We start from the raw sequence: 14,367 nt of genomic DNA on the forward strand, positions 1-14,367 counted from the left end.
GCAGAAGGGGCAATATGAATCTCCCACAGATTTTTTTTTTTTTTTTTTTTCAGGGAGACTTGAGAGAAAAAAAAAATACAAAAAAAATGATTTTTTTCAGGAATAATTTAGAAACCAAAGAAAATAAAATGATTGTTTCAGGGAGAATTTAGAAAACAAATAAAACAAAAAATAGGCTTTCTAGGGCCCACTGAGTGACAGATGACGCACACAGGAGTCAGGAGTGGCACACAAGCCCAGAGGCCAATATTAATCTCCCACTGATTGATTTAGTGATTTTTTTTGGTAGATTTTGGAACCCAAATCAAGCAAAAAAATTAATAGGCTTTCTATGGCCCACTATTTGTGAGAGAGATGGCACGCTCAGGACTGGCACACAAACCCAGAGGCCAATATTAATCTCCCATTTTTTTTTTTTCCAGGGAAAATTTATAAACCCAATAAAAAAAATAATAATAAATAGGCTTTCTATGGCCCACTATCTGAGAGAGAGAGATGGCACGCTTAGGACTGGCACACAAGCCCAAAGCCCAATATTAATCTCCCACTGATTGATTGATTGATTTTTTCAGGTAGAATTATGAACCCAAATCAACCAAAAAAATAAATAGGCTTTCTATGGCCCACTATTTGTGAGAGAGATGGCACGCTCAGGACTGGCACACAAGCCCAGAGGCCAATATTAATCTCCCACTTTTTTTTTTTTCCAGGGAAAATTTATAAACCCAATAAAATAATAAAAAAATAGGCTTTCTATGGCCCACTATCTGAGAGAGAGAGAGATGGCACGCTTAGGACTGGCACACAAGCCCAAAGGCCAATATTAATCTCCCACTGATTGATTTAATGATTTTTTCAGGTAGAATTTAGAACCCAAATCAAGCAAAAAAATTAATAGGCTTTCTATGGCCCACTGAGTGAGAGATGGCACACACAGGAGTAAGGAGTGGCACACAAGCCCTGAGGCCAATATTTTTCTCCCACTGATTGATTGATTGATTTTTTCAAGTAGAATTATGAACCCAAATCAACCCAAAAAATAAATAGGCTTTCTATGGCCCAATATTTGTGAGAGAGATGGCACGCTCAGGACTGGCACACAAGCCCAGAGGCCAATATTAATCTCCCATTTTTTTTTTTCCAGGGAAAATTTATAAACCCAATAAAAAAAATAATAATAAATAGGCTTTCTATGGCCCACTATCTGAGAGAGAGAGATGGCACGCTTAGGACTGGCACACAAGCCCAAAGGCCAATATTAATCTCCCACTGATTGATTGATTGATTTTTTCAGGTAGAATTATGAACCCAAATCAACCAAAAAAATAAATAGGCTTTCTATGGCCCACTATTTGTGAGAGAGATGGCACGCTCAGGACTGGCACACAAGCCCAGAGGCCAATATTAATCTCCCATTTTTTTTTTCCAGGGAAAATTTATAAACCCAATAAAAAAAATAATAAATAGGCTTTCTATGGTCCACTATCTGAGAGAGAGAGATGGCACGCTTAGGACTGGCACACAAGCCCAAAGGCCAATATTAATCTCCCACTGATTGATTTATTGATTTTTTCAGGTAGAATTTAGAAGCCAAATCAAGCAAAAACATTAATAGGCTTTCTATGGCCCACTGAGTGAGAGATGGCACACACAGGAGTAAGGAGTGGCACACAAGCCCTGAGGCCAATATTTTTCTCCCACTGATTGATGTTGTGATTTTTTCTGGTAGATTTTGGAACCCAAATCAAGCAAAAAAATAAATAGGCTTTCTATGGCCCACTGAGTGAGAGATGACACAGACAGAGATGGCACTCTAGCAGAAATGTCAATCTTAATCTCCCACAAAAAAAAAAAAAAAAAAAAAAGGAACTGTCCTTCAATTACTATCTCCCTGCAGTAATCTCAGCCAGGTATGGAAGGCAGCAATAAGGAGTGGACTGATGCACAAATTAAACAAAAAGTGTGGACAAACAAACAAGATAGCTGTGCAGAAAGGAAGGAACAAGAGGATTTGTGCTTTGAAAAAAGCAGTTGGTTTGCACAGCGGCGTACACACAGCAATGCAGCTATCAGGGAGCCTTCTAGGGCAGCCCAATGAGCTACAGCGCTGAGGAAAAAAAAAAAAAAAGGAGCTTCCACTGTCCCTGCACACCGAAGGTGGTGTTGGGCAGTGGAAATCGCTACAGCACAAGCGGTTTTGTGGTTAATGGACCCTGCCTAACGCTATCCCTGCTTCTGACGAAGCGGCAGCAACCTCTCCCTAAGCTCAGATCAGCAGCAGTAACATGGCGGTCGGCGGGAACTCCCCTTTATAGCCCCTGTGACGCCGCAGACAGCAAGCCAATCACTGCAATGCCCTTCTCTAAGATGGTGGGGACCAGGACCTATGTCATCACGCTGCCCACACTCTGCGTTTACCTTCATTGGCTGAGAAATGGCGCTTTTCGCGTCATTGAAACGCGACTTTGGCGCGAAAGTCGCGTACCGCATGGCCGACCACGCACAGGGGTCGGATCGGGTTTCATGAAACTCGACTTCGCCAAAAGTCGGCGACTTTTGAAAATGTTCGACCCGTTTCGCTCAACCCTAGTAGAGAGCACTCTAGTGTGCTGTAACAGAGAGCGTACAGGTGCTGGGCTGACTGTCCATGGACATGTAGAGAGCACTCTAATGTGCTGTAACAGAGGGAGCACAGGTGCTGGGCTGACTTTACATGAACATGTAGAGAGCACTCTAGTGTGCTGTAACAGAGAGCGTACAAGTGCTGTGCTGACTGTACATGGACATGTAGAGAGCACTCTAGTGTGCTGTAACAGAGAGCGTATAGGTACTGTGCTGACTGTACATGGAGACATGTAGAGAGCACTCTAGTGTGCTGTAACAGAGGTAGCACAGGTGCTGGGCTGACTGTACATGGAGACATGTAGAGAGCACTTTAGTGTGCTGTAACAGAGGGACCACAGGTGCTGGGGTGACTGTACATGGAGACATGTAGAGAGCACTCTAGTGTGCTGTAACAGAGTGCACAGGTGCTGGGCTGACTGTACATGGAGACATGTAGAGAGCACTCTAGTGTGCTGTAACAGAGTGCACAGGTACTGTGCTGACTGTACATGGAGACATGTAGAGAGCACTCTAGTGTGCTGTAACAGAGGGAGCACAGGTGCTGGTCTGACTGTACATGGAGACATGTAGAGAGCACTATAGTGTGCTGTAACAGAGTGCACAGGTACTGTGCTGACTGTACATGGATACATGTAGAGAGCACTCTAGTGTGCTGTAACAGAGTGCACAGGTACTGTGCTGACTGTACATGGAGACATGTAGAGAGCACTCTAGTGCGCTGTAACAGAGGGAGCACAGGTGCTGGGCTGACTGTACATAGAGACATGTAGAGAGCACTCTAGTGTGCTGTAACAGAGTGCACAGGTACTGTGCTGACTGTACATGGAGACATGTAGAGAGCACTCTAGTGCGCTGTAACAGAGGGAGCACAGGTGCTGGGCTGACTGTACATGGAGACATGTAGAGAGCACTCTAGTATGCTGTAACAGAGGGAGCACAGGTGCTGGGCTGACTGTACATGGAGACATGTAGAGAGCACTCTAGTGTGCTGTAACAGAGAGTACACAGCTGCTGTGCTGACTGTACATGGAGACATATAGAGAGCACTCTAGTGTGCTGTAACAGAGGGAGCACAGGTGCTGTGCTGACTGTACATGGAGACATGTAGAGAGCACTCTAGTGTGCTGTAACGAGAGTGCACAGGTGCTGGGCTGACTGTACATGGAGACATGTAGAGAGCACTCTAGTGTGCTGTAACAGAGGGAGCACAGGTGCTGGGCTGACTGTATATGGAGACATGTAGAGAGCACTCTAGTGTGCTGTAACAGAGGGAGCACAGGTGCTGGGCTGCTTGTACATGGAGACATGTAGAGAGCACTCTAGTGTGCTGTAACAGAGAGTGCACAGGTGCTGGGCTGACTGTACATCGAGACATATAGAGAGCACTCTAGTGTGCTGTAACAGAGGGAGCACAGGTGCTGTGCTGACTGTACATGGAGACATATAGAGAGCACACTAGTGTGCTGTAACGGAGGGAGCACAGGTGCTGGGCTGACTGTACATGGAGACATATAGAGAGCACTCTAGTGTGCTGTAACAGAGGGAGCACAGGTGCTGGGCTGACTGTACATGGAGACATGTAGAGAGCACTCTAGTGTGCTGTAACAGAGAGTGCACAGGTGCTGGGCTGACTGTACATGGACATGTAGAGAGCACTCTAGTGTGCTGTAACAGAAAGAGCACAGGTGCTGGGCTGACTGTACATAGAGACATGTAGAGAGCACTCTAGTGTGCTGTAACAGAGCGCACAGGTGCCTGGCTGACTGTACATGGACATGTAGAGAGCACTTAGTGTGCTGTAACAGAGAGCGCACAGGTGCTGGGCTGTCTGTACATGGACATGAAGAGAGCAATCTAGTGTTCAGTAACAGAGGGAGCACAGGTGCTGGGCTGACTGTACATGGACATGTAGAGAGCACTCTAGTGTGCTGTAACAGAGGGAGCACAGGTGCTGGACTGACTGTACATGGAGACATATAGAGAATACTCTAGTGTGCTGTAACAGAGAGCGTACAGGTGCTGGGCTGAATGTACATGGAGACATGTAGAGAGCACTCTAGTGTGCTGTAACAGAGAGCGCACAGGTGCTGGGCTGACTGTACAGGGAGACATGTAGAGAGCACTCTAGTATGCTGTAACAGAGGGAGCACAGGTGCTGGGCTGACTGTACATGGACATGTAGAGAGCACTCAAGTGTGCTGTAACAGAGAGCGCACAGGTGCTGGGCTGACTGTACAGGGAGACATGTAGAGAGCACTCTAGTATGCTGTAACAGAGGGAGCACAGGTGCTGGGCTGACTGTACATGGACATGTAGAGAGCACTCTAGTGTGCTGTAACAGAGAGCGCACAGGTGCTGGGCTGACTGTACAGGGAGACATGTAGAGAGCACTCTAGTGTGCTGTAACAGAGGGAGCACAGGTGCTGGGCTGACTGTACATGGGCATGTAGAGAGCACTCTAGTGTGCTGTAACAGATTGCGCACAGGTGCTGGGCTGACTGTACAGGGAGACATGTAAAGAGCACTCTAGTGTGCTGTAACAGAGCGCACAGGTGCTGGGCTGACTGTACATGGAGACATGTAGAGAGCACTCTAGTATGCTGAAACAGAGCGCACAGGTGCCTGGCTGACTGTACATGGAGACATGTAGAGAGCACTCTAGTGTGCTGTAACAACGGGAGCACAGGTGTTGGGCTGACTGTACATGGACATGTAGGGAGCACTCTAGTGTGCTGTAACAGAGCGCACAGGTGCTGGGCTGACTGTACATGGAGACATGTAGAGAACACTAGTGTGCTGTAACAGAGAGCGCACAGGTGCTGGGCTGACTGTACATGGACATGTAGAGAGCACTCTAGTGTGCTGTAACAGAGCGCACAGGTGCTGGGCTGACTGTAAATGGAGACATGTAGAGAGCACTCTAGTGTGCTGTAACAGAGAGCGCACAGGTACTGGGCAGACTGTACTTGGAGACATGTAGAGAGCACTCTAGTATGCTGTAACAGAGAGCGTACAGATTCTGGGCTGACTGTACATGGACAGGTAGAGAGCACTCTAGTGTGCTGTAACAGAGAGCGCACAGGTGCTGTGCTGACTGTACTTGGAGACATGTAGAGTGCACTCTAGTGTGCTGTAACAGAGGGAGCACATGTGCTGGGCTGAATGTACATGGACATGTAGAGAGCACTCTAGTGTGCTGTAACAGAGGGAGCACAGGTGCTGGGCTGACTGTACATGGAGACATGTAGAGAGCACTCTAGTGTGCTGTAACAGAGTGCACAGGTGCTGGGCTGACTATACATTTTGACATGTAGAGAGCACTCTAGTGTGCTGTAACAGAGTGCAGAGGTACTGTGCTGACTGTATATGGAGACAAGTAGAGAGCACTCTAGTGTGCTGTAACAAAGGGAGCACAGGTGCTGGGCTGACTGTACAGGGAGACATGTAGAGAGCACTCTAGTATGCTGTAACAGAGGGAGCACAGGTGCTGGGCTGACTGTACATGGACATGTAGAGAGCACTCTAGTGTGCTGTAACAGAGGGAGCACAGGTGCTGGGCTGACTGTACATGGAAATGTAGAGAGCACTCTAGTGTGCTGTAACAGAGAGCGCACAGGTGCTGGGCTGACTGTACAGGGAGACATGTAGAGAGCACTCTAGTATGCTGTAACAGAGCGCACAGGTGCTGGGATGACTGTACATGGAGACATGTAGAGAGCACTCTAGTATGCTGTAACAGAGCGCACAGGTGCTGGGCTGACTGTACATGGACATGTAGAGAGCACTCTAGTATGCTGTAACAGGGAGCACAGGTGCTGGGCTGACTGTACATGGAGACATGTAGAGAGCACTCTAGCGTGCTGTAACAGAGGGTGCACAGGTGCTGGGCTGACTGAACATGGAGACATGTAGAGAGCACTCTAGTGTGCTGTAACAGAGGGAGCACAGGTGCTATGCTGACTGTACATGGACATGTAGAGAGCACTCTAGTGTGCTGGAGCAGAGAGCGCACAGGTACTGGGCTGACTGTACTTGGAGACATGTAGAGAGCACTCTATTATGCTGTAACAGAGAGCGTACAGGTTCTGGGCTGACTGTACATGGACATGTAGAGAGCACTCTAGTGTGCTGTAACAGAGAGCGCACAGGTGCTTTGCTGACTGTACAGGGAGACATGTAGAGAGCACTCTAGTATGCTGTAACAGAGGGAGCACAGGTGCTGGGCTGACTGTACATGGCCATGTAGAGAGCACTCAAGTGTGCTGTAACAGAGAGAACACAGGTGCTGGGCTGACTGTACAGGGAGACATGTAAAGAGCACTCTAGTATGCTGTAACAGAGGGATCACAGGTGCTGGGCTGACTGTACATGGACATGTAGAGAGCACTCAAGTGTGCTGTAACAGAGAGCGCACAGGTGCTGGGCTGATTGTACTTGGAGACATGTAGAGAGCACTCTAGTGTGCTGTAACAGAGGGAGCACAGGTGCTGGGCTGACTGTACATGGGCATGTAGAGAGCACTCTAGTGTGCTGTAACAGAGAGTGCACAGGTGCTGGGCTGACTGTACATGGAGACATGTAGAGAGCACTCTAGTGTGCTGTAACAGAATGCACAGGTGCTGGGCTGACTGTACATGGAGACATGTAGAGAGCACTCTAGTGTGCTGCAACAGAGTGCAGAGGTACTGTGCTGACTGTACATGGAGACAATTAGAGAGCACTCTAGTGTGCTGTAACAAAGGGAGCACAGGTGCTGGGCTGACTGTACATGGACATGTAGAGAGCATTCTAGTGTGCTGTAACAGAGCGCACAGGTGCTGGGCTGACTGTACATGGAGACATGTAGAGAGCACTCTAGTGTGCTGTAACAGAGAGCGCACAGGTGCTGGGCTGACTGTACATGGACATGTAGAGAGCACTCTAGTGTGCTGTAAGAGAGGGAGCACAGGTGCTGGGCTGACTGTACATGGAGACATGTAGAGAGCACTCTAGTGTGCTGTAACAGAGAGCGCACAGGTACTGGGCTGACTGTACTTGGAGACATGTAGAGAGCACTCGAGTATGCTGTAACAGAGGGAGCACAGGTGCTGGGCTGACTGTACATGGACATGTAGAGAGCACTCTAGTGTGCTGTAACAGAGGGAGCACAGGTGCTGGGCTGACTGTACATGGAAATGTAGAGAGCACTCTAGTGTGCTGTAACAGAGAGCGCACAGGTGCTGGGCTGACTGTACAGGGAGACATGTAGAGAGCACTCTAGTATGCTGTAACAGAGCGCACAGGTGCTGGGATGACTGTACATGGAGACATGTAGAGAGCACTCTAGTATGCTGTAACAGAGCGCACAGGTGCTGGGCTGACTGTACATGGACATGTAGAGAGCACTCTAGTATGCTGTAACAGGGAGCACAGGTGCTGGGCTGACTGTACATGGAGACATGTAGAGAGCACTCTAGCGTGCTGTAACAGAGGGTGCACAGGTGCTGGGCTGACTGAACATGGAGACATGTAGAGAGCACTCTAGTGTGCTGTAACAGAGGGAGCACAGGTGCTATGCTGACTGTACATGGACATGTAGAGAGCACTCTAGTGTGCTGGAGCAGAGAGCGCACAGGTACTGGGCTGACTGTACTTGGAGACATGTAGAGAGCACTCTATTATGCTGTAACAGAGAGCGTACAGGTTCTGGGCTGACTGTACATGGACATGTAGAGAGCACTCTAGTGTGCTGTAACAGAGAGCGCACAGGTGCTTTGCTGACTGTACAGGGAGACATGTAGAGAGCACTCTAGTATGCTGTAACAGAGGGAGCACAGGTGCTGGGCTGACTGTACATGGCCATGTAGAGAGCACTCAAGTGTGCTGTAACAGAGAGAACACAGGTGCTGGGCTGACTGTACAGGGAGACATGTAAAGAGCACTCTAGTATGCTGTAACAGAGGGATCACAGGTGCTGGGCTGACTGTACATGGACATGTAGAGAGCACTCAAGTGTGCTGTAACAGAGAGCGCACAGGTGCTGGGCTGATTGTACTTGGAGACATGTAGAGAGCACTCTAGTGTGCTGTAACAGAGGGAGCACAGGTGCTGGGCTGACTGTACATGGGCATGTAGAGAGCACTCTAGTGTGCTGTAACAGAGAGTGCACAGGTGCTGGGCTGACTGTACATGGAGACATGTAGAGAGCACTCTAGTGTGCTGTAACAGAATGCACAGGTGCTGGGCTGACTGTACATGGAGACATGTAGAGAGCACTCTAGTGTGCTGCAACAGAGTGCAGAGGTACTGTGCTGACTGTACATGGAGACAATTAGAGAGCACTCTAGTGTGCTGTAACAAAGGGAGCACAGGTGCTGGGCTGACTGTACATGGACATGTAGAGAGCATTCTAGTGTGCTGTAACAGAGCGCACAGGTGCTGGGCTGACTGTACATGGAGACATGTAGAGAGCACTCTAGTGTGCTGTAACAGAGAGCGCACAGGTGCTGGGCTGACTGTACATGGACATGTAGAGAGCACTCTAGTGTGCTGTAAGAGAGGGAGCACAGGTGCTGGGCTGACTGTACATGGAGACATGTAGAGAGCACTCTAGTGTGCTGTAACAGAGAGCGCACAGGTACTGGGCTGACTGTACTTGGAGACATGTAGAGAGCACTCGAGTATGCTGTAACAGAGAGCGTACAGATTCTGGGCTGACTGTACATGGACAGGTAGAGAGCACTCTAGTGTGCTGTAACAGAGCGCACAGGTGCTGTGCTGACTGTACTTGGAGACATGTAGAGAGCACTCTAGTGTGCTGTAACAGAGGGAGCACATGCGCTGGGCTGACTGTACATGGACATGTAGAGAGCACTCTAGTGTGCTGTAACAGAGGGAGCACAGGTGCTGGGCTGACTGTACATGGAGACATGTAGAGAGCACTCTAGTGTACTGTAACAGAGTGCACAGGTGCTGGGCTGACTGTACATGGAGACATGTAGAGAGCACTCTAGTGTGCTGTAACAGAGTGCACAGGTACTGTGCTGACTGTAAATGGAGACATGTAGAGAGCACTCTAGTGTGCTGTAACAGAGGGAGCACAGGTGCTGGTCTGACTGTACATGAAGACATGTAGAGAGCACTCTAGTGTGCTGTAACAGAGTGCACAGGTACTGTGCTGACTGTACATGGAGACATGTAGAGAGCACTCTAGTGTGCTGTAATAGAGTGCACAGGTACTGTGCTGACTGTACATGGAGACAAGTAGAGAGCACTCTAGTGCGCTGTAACAGAGGTAGCACAGGTGCTGGGCTGACTGTACATGGAGACATGTAGAGAGCACTCTAGTGTGCTGTAACAGAGTGCACATGTACTGTGCTGACTGTACATGGAGACATGTAGAGAGCACTCTAGTATGCTGTAACAGAAGGAGCACAGGTGCTGGGCTGACTGTACATGGAGACATGTAGAGAGCACTCTTGTGTGCTGTAACAGAGTGCACAGGTGCTGTGCTGACTATACATGGAGACATATAGAGAGCACTCTAGTGTGCTGTAACAGAGGGAGCACAGGTGCTGTGCTGACTGTACATGGAGACATGTAGAGAGCACTCTAGTGTGCTGTAACAGAGAGTGCACAGGTGCTGGGCTGACTGTACATGGAGACATGTAGAGAGCACTCTAGTGTGCTGTAACAGAATGCACAGGTGCTGGGCTGACTGTACATGGAGACATGTAGAGAGCACTCTAGTGTGCTGCAACAGAGTGCAGAGGTACTGTGCTGACTGTACATGGAGACAATTAGAGAGCACTCTAGTGTGCTGTAACAAAGGGAGCACAGGTGCTGGGCTGACTGTACATGGACATGTAGAGAGCATTCTAGTGTGCTGTAACAGAGCGCACAGGTGCTGGGCTGACTGTACATGGACATGTAGAGAGCACTCTAGTGTGCTGTAACAGAGGGAGCACAGGTGCTGGGCTGACTGTACATGGAGACATGTAGAGAGCACTCTAGTGTGCTGTAACAGAGAGCGCACAGGTACTGGGCTGACTGTACTTGGAGACATGTAGAGAGCACTCTAGTATGCTGTAACAGAGAGCGTACAGATTCTGGGCTGACTGTACATGGACAGGTAGAGAGCACTCTAGTGTGCTGTAACAGAGCGCACAGGTGCTGTGCTGACTGTACTTGGAGACATGTAGAGAGCACTCTAGTGTGCTGTAACAGAGGGAGCACATGTGCTGGGCTGACTGTACATGGACATGTAGAGAGCACTCTAGTGTACTGTAACAGAGTGCACAGGTGCTGGGCTGACTGTACATGGAGACATGTAGAGAGCACTCTAGTGTGCTGTAACAGAGTGCACAGGTACTGTGCTGACTGTACATGGAGACATGTAGAGAGCACTCTAGTGTGCTGTAACAGAGGGAGCACAGGTGCTGGTCTGACTGTACATGGAGACATGTAGAGAGCACTCTAGTGTGCTGTAACAGAGTGCACAGGTACTGTGCTGACTGTACATGGAGACATGTAGAGAGCACTCTAGTGTGCTGTAATAGAGTGCACAGGTACTGTGCTGACTGTACATGGAGACAAGTAGAGAGCACTCTAGTGCGCTGTAACAGAGGTAGCACAGGTGCTGGGCTGACTGTACATGGAGACATGTAGAGAGCACTCTAGTGTGCTGTAACAGAGTGCACATGTACTGTGCTGACTGTACATGGAGACATGTAGAGAGCACTCTAGTGCGCTGTAACAGAGGGAGCACAGGTGCTGGGCTGACTGTACATGGAGACATGTAGAGAGCACTCTAGTATGCTGTAACAGAAGGAGCACAGGTGCTGGGCTGACTGTACATGGAGACATGTAGAGAGCACTCTTGTGTGCTGTAACAGAGTGCACAGGTGCTGTGCTGACTATACATGGAGACATATAGAGAGCACTCTAGTGTGCTGTAACAGAGGGAGCACAGGTGCTGTGCTGACTGTACATGGAGACATGTAGAGAGCACTCTAGTGTGCTGTAACAGAGAGTGCACAGGTGCTGGGCTGACTGTACATGGAGACATGTAGAGAGCACTCTAGTGTGCTGTAACAGAGGGAGCACATGTGCTGGGCTGACTGTATATGGAGACATGTAGAGAGCACTCTAGTGTGCTGTAACAGAGGAAGCACAGGTGCTGGGCTGACTGTACATGGAGACATGTAGAGAGCACTCTAGTGTGCTGTAACAGAGAGTGCACAGGTGCTGGGCTGACTGTACATGGAGACATATAGAGAGCACTCTAGTGTTCTGTAACAGAGGGAGCACAGGTGCTGTGCTGACTGTACATGGAGACATATAGAGAGCACTCTAGTGTGCTGTAACAGAGAGTGCACAGGTGCTGGGCTGACTGTACATGGAGACATATAGAGAGCACTCTAGTGTGCTGTAACAGAGGGAGCACAGGTGTTGGGCTGACTGTTCATGGAGACATATAGAGAGCACTCTAGTGTGCTGTAACAGAGTGCACAGGTGCTGTGCTGACTGTACATGGAGACATATAGAGAGCACTCTAGTGTGCTGTAACAGAGGGAGCACATGTGCTGTGCTGACTGTACATGGAGACATGTAGAGAGCACCCTAGTGTGCTGTAACAGAGAGCGCACAGGTGCTGTGCTGACTGTACATGGAGACATGTAGAGAGCACTCTAGTGTGCTGTAACAATGAGCGCACAGGTGCTGTGCTGACTGTACATGGAGACATGTAGAGAGCACTCTAGTGTGCTGTAACAGAGGGAGCACAGGTGCTGGGCTGACTGTACATGGACATGTAGAGAGCACTCTAGTGTGCTGTTAACAGAGGGTGCACAGGTGCTGTACTGACTGTACATGGAGACATATAGAGAGCACTCTAGTGTGCTTTAACAGAGGGAGCACAGGTGCTGGGCTGACTGTACATGGAGACATATAGAGAGCACTCTAGTATGCTGTAACAGAGAGCGTACAGATTCTGGGCTGACTGTACATGGACAGGTAGAGAGCACTCTAGTGTGCTGTAACAGAGAGCGCACAGGAGCTGTGCTGACTGTACTTGGAGACATGTAGAGAGCACTCTAGTGTGCTGTAACAGAGGGAGCACATGTGCTGGGCTGACTGTACATGGACATGTAGAGAGCACTCTAGTGTGCTGTAACAGAGGGAGCACAGGTGCTGGGCTGACTGTACATGGAGACATGTAGAGAGCACTCTAGTGTGCTGTAACAGAGTGCACAGTTGCTGGGCTGACTGTACATGGAGACATGTAGAGAGCACTCTAGTGTGCTGCAACAGAGTGCAGAGGTACTGTGCTGACTGTACATGGAGACAAGTAGAGAGCACTCTAGTGTGCTGTAACAAAGGGAGCACAGGTGCTGGGCTGACTGTACATGGACATGTAGAGAGCATTCTAGTGTGCTGTAACAGAGCGCACAGGTGCTGGGCTGACTGTACATGGAGACATGTAGAGAGCACTCTAGTGTGCTGTAACAGAGCGCACAGGCGCTGGGCTGACTGTACATGGAGACATGTAGAGAGCACTCTAGTGTGCTGAAACAGAGTGCAGAGGTACTGTGCTGACTTTACATGGAGACAAGTAGAGAGCACTCTAGTGTGCTGTAACAAAGGGAGCACAGGTGCTGGGCTGACTGTACATGGACATGTAGAGAGCATTCTAGTGTGCTGTAACAGAGCGCACAGGTGCTGGGCTGACTGTACATGGAGACATGTAGAGAGCACTCTAGTGTGCTGTAACAGAGAGCGCACAGGTGCTGGGCTGACTGTACATGGACATGTAGAGAGCACTCTAGTGTGCTGTAACAGAGGGAGCACAGGTGCTGGGCTGACTGTACATGGAGACATGTAGAGAGCACTCTAGTGTGTTGTAACAGAGAGCGCACAGGTACTGGGCTGACTGTACTTGGAGACATGTAGAGAGCACTCTAGTATGCTGTAACAGAGAGCGTACAGATTCTGGGCTGACTGTACATGGAAAGGTAGAGAGCACTCTAGTGTGCTGTAACAGAGGGAGCACATGTGCTGGGCTGACTGTACATGGACATGTAGAGAGCACTCTAGTGTGCTGTAACAGAGGGAGCACAGGTGCTGGGCTGACTGTACATGGAGACATGTAGAGAGCACTCTAGTGTGCTGTAACAGAGTGCACAGGTGCTGGGCTGACTGTACATGGAGACATGTAGAGAGCACTCTAGTGTGCTGTAACAGAGTGCACAGGTACTGTGCTGACTGTACATGGAGACATGTAGAGAGCACTCTAGTGTGCTGTAACAGAGGGAGCACAGGTGCTGGTCTGACTGTACATGGAGACATGTAGAGAGCACTCTAGTGTGCTGTAACAGAGTGCACATGTACTGTGCTGACTGTACATTGAGATATGTAGAGAGCACTCTAGTGCGCTGTAACAGAGGGAGCACAGGTGCTGGGCTGACTGTACATGGAGACATGTAGAGAGCACTCTAGTATGCTGTAACAGAAGGAGCACAGGTGCTGGGCTGACTGTACATGGAGACATGTAGAGAGCACTCTAGTGTGCTGTAACAGAGAGTGCACAGGTGCTGTGCTGACTGTACATGGAGACATATAGAGAGCACTCTAGTGTGCTGTAACAGAGGGAGCACAGGTGCTGTGCTGACTGTACATGGAGACATGTAGAGAGCACTCTAGTGTGCTGTAACAGAGAGTGCACAGGTGCTGGGCTGACTGTACATGGAGACATGTAGAGAGCAC

This window comes from Ranitomeya imitator, chromosome 4, assembly GCF_032444005.1.
Source record: "Ranitomeya imitator isolate aRanImi1 chromosome 4, aRanImi1.pri, whole genome shotgun sequence".
Taxonomy (NCBI): Eukaryota; Metazoa; Chordata; class Amphibia; order Anura; family Dendrobatidae; genus Ranitomeya; species Ranitomeya imitator.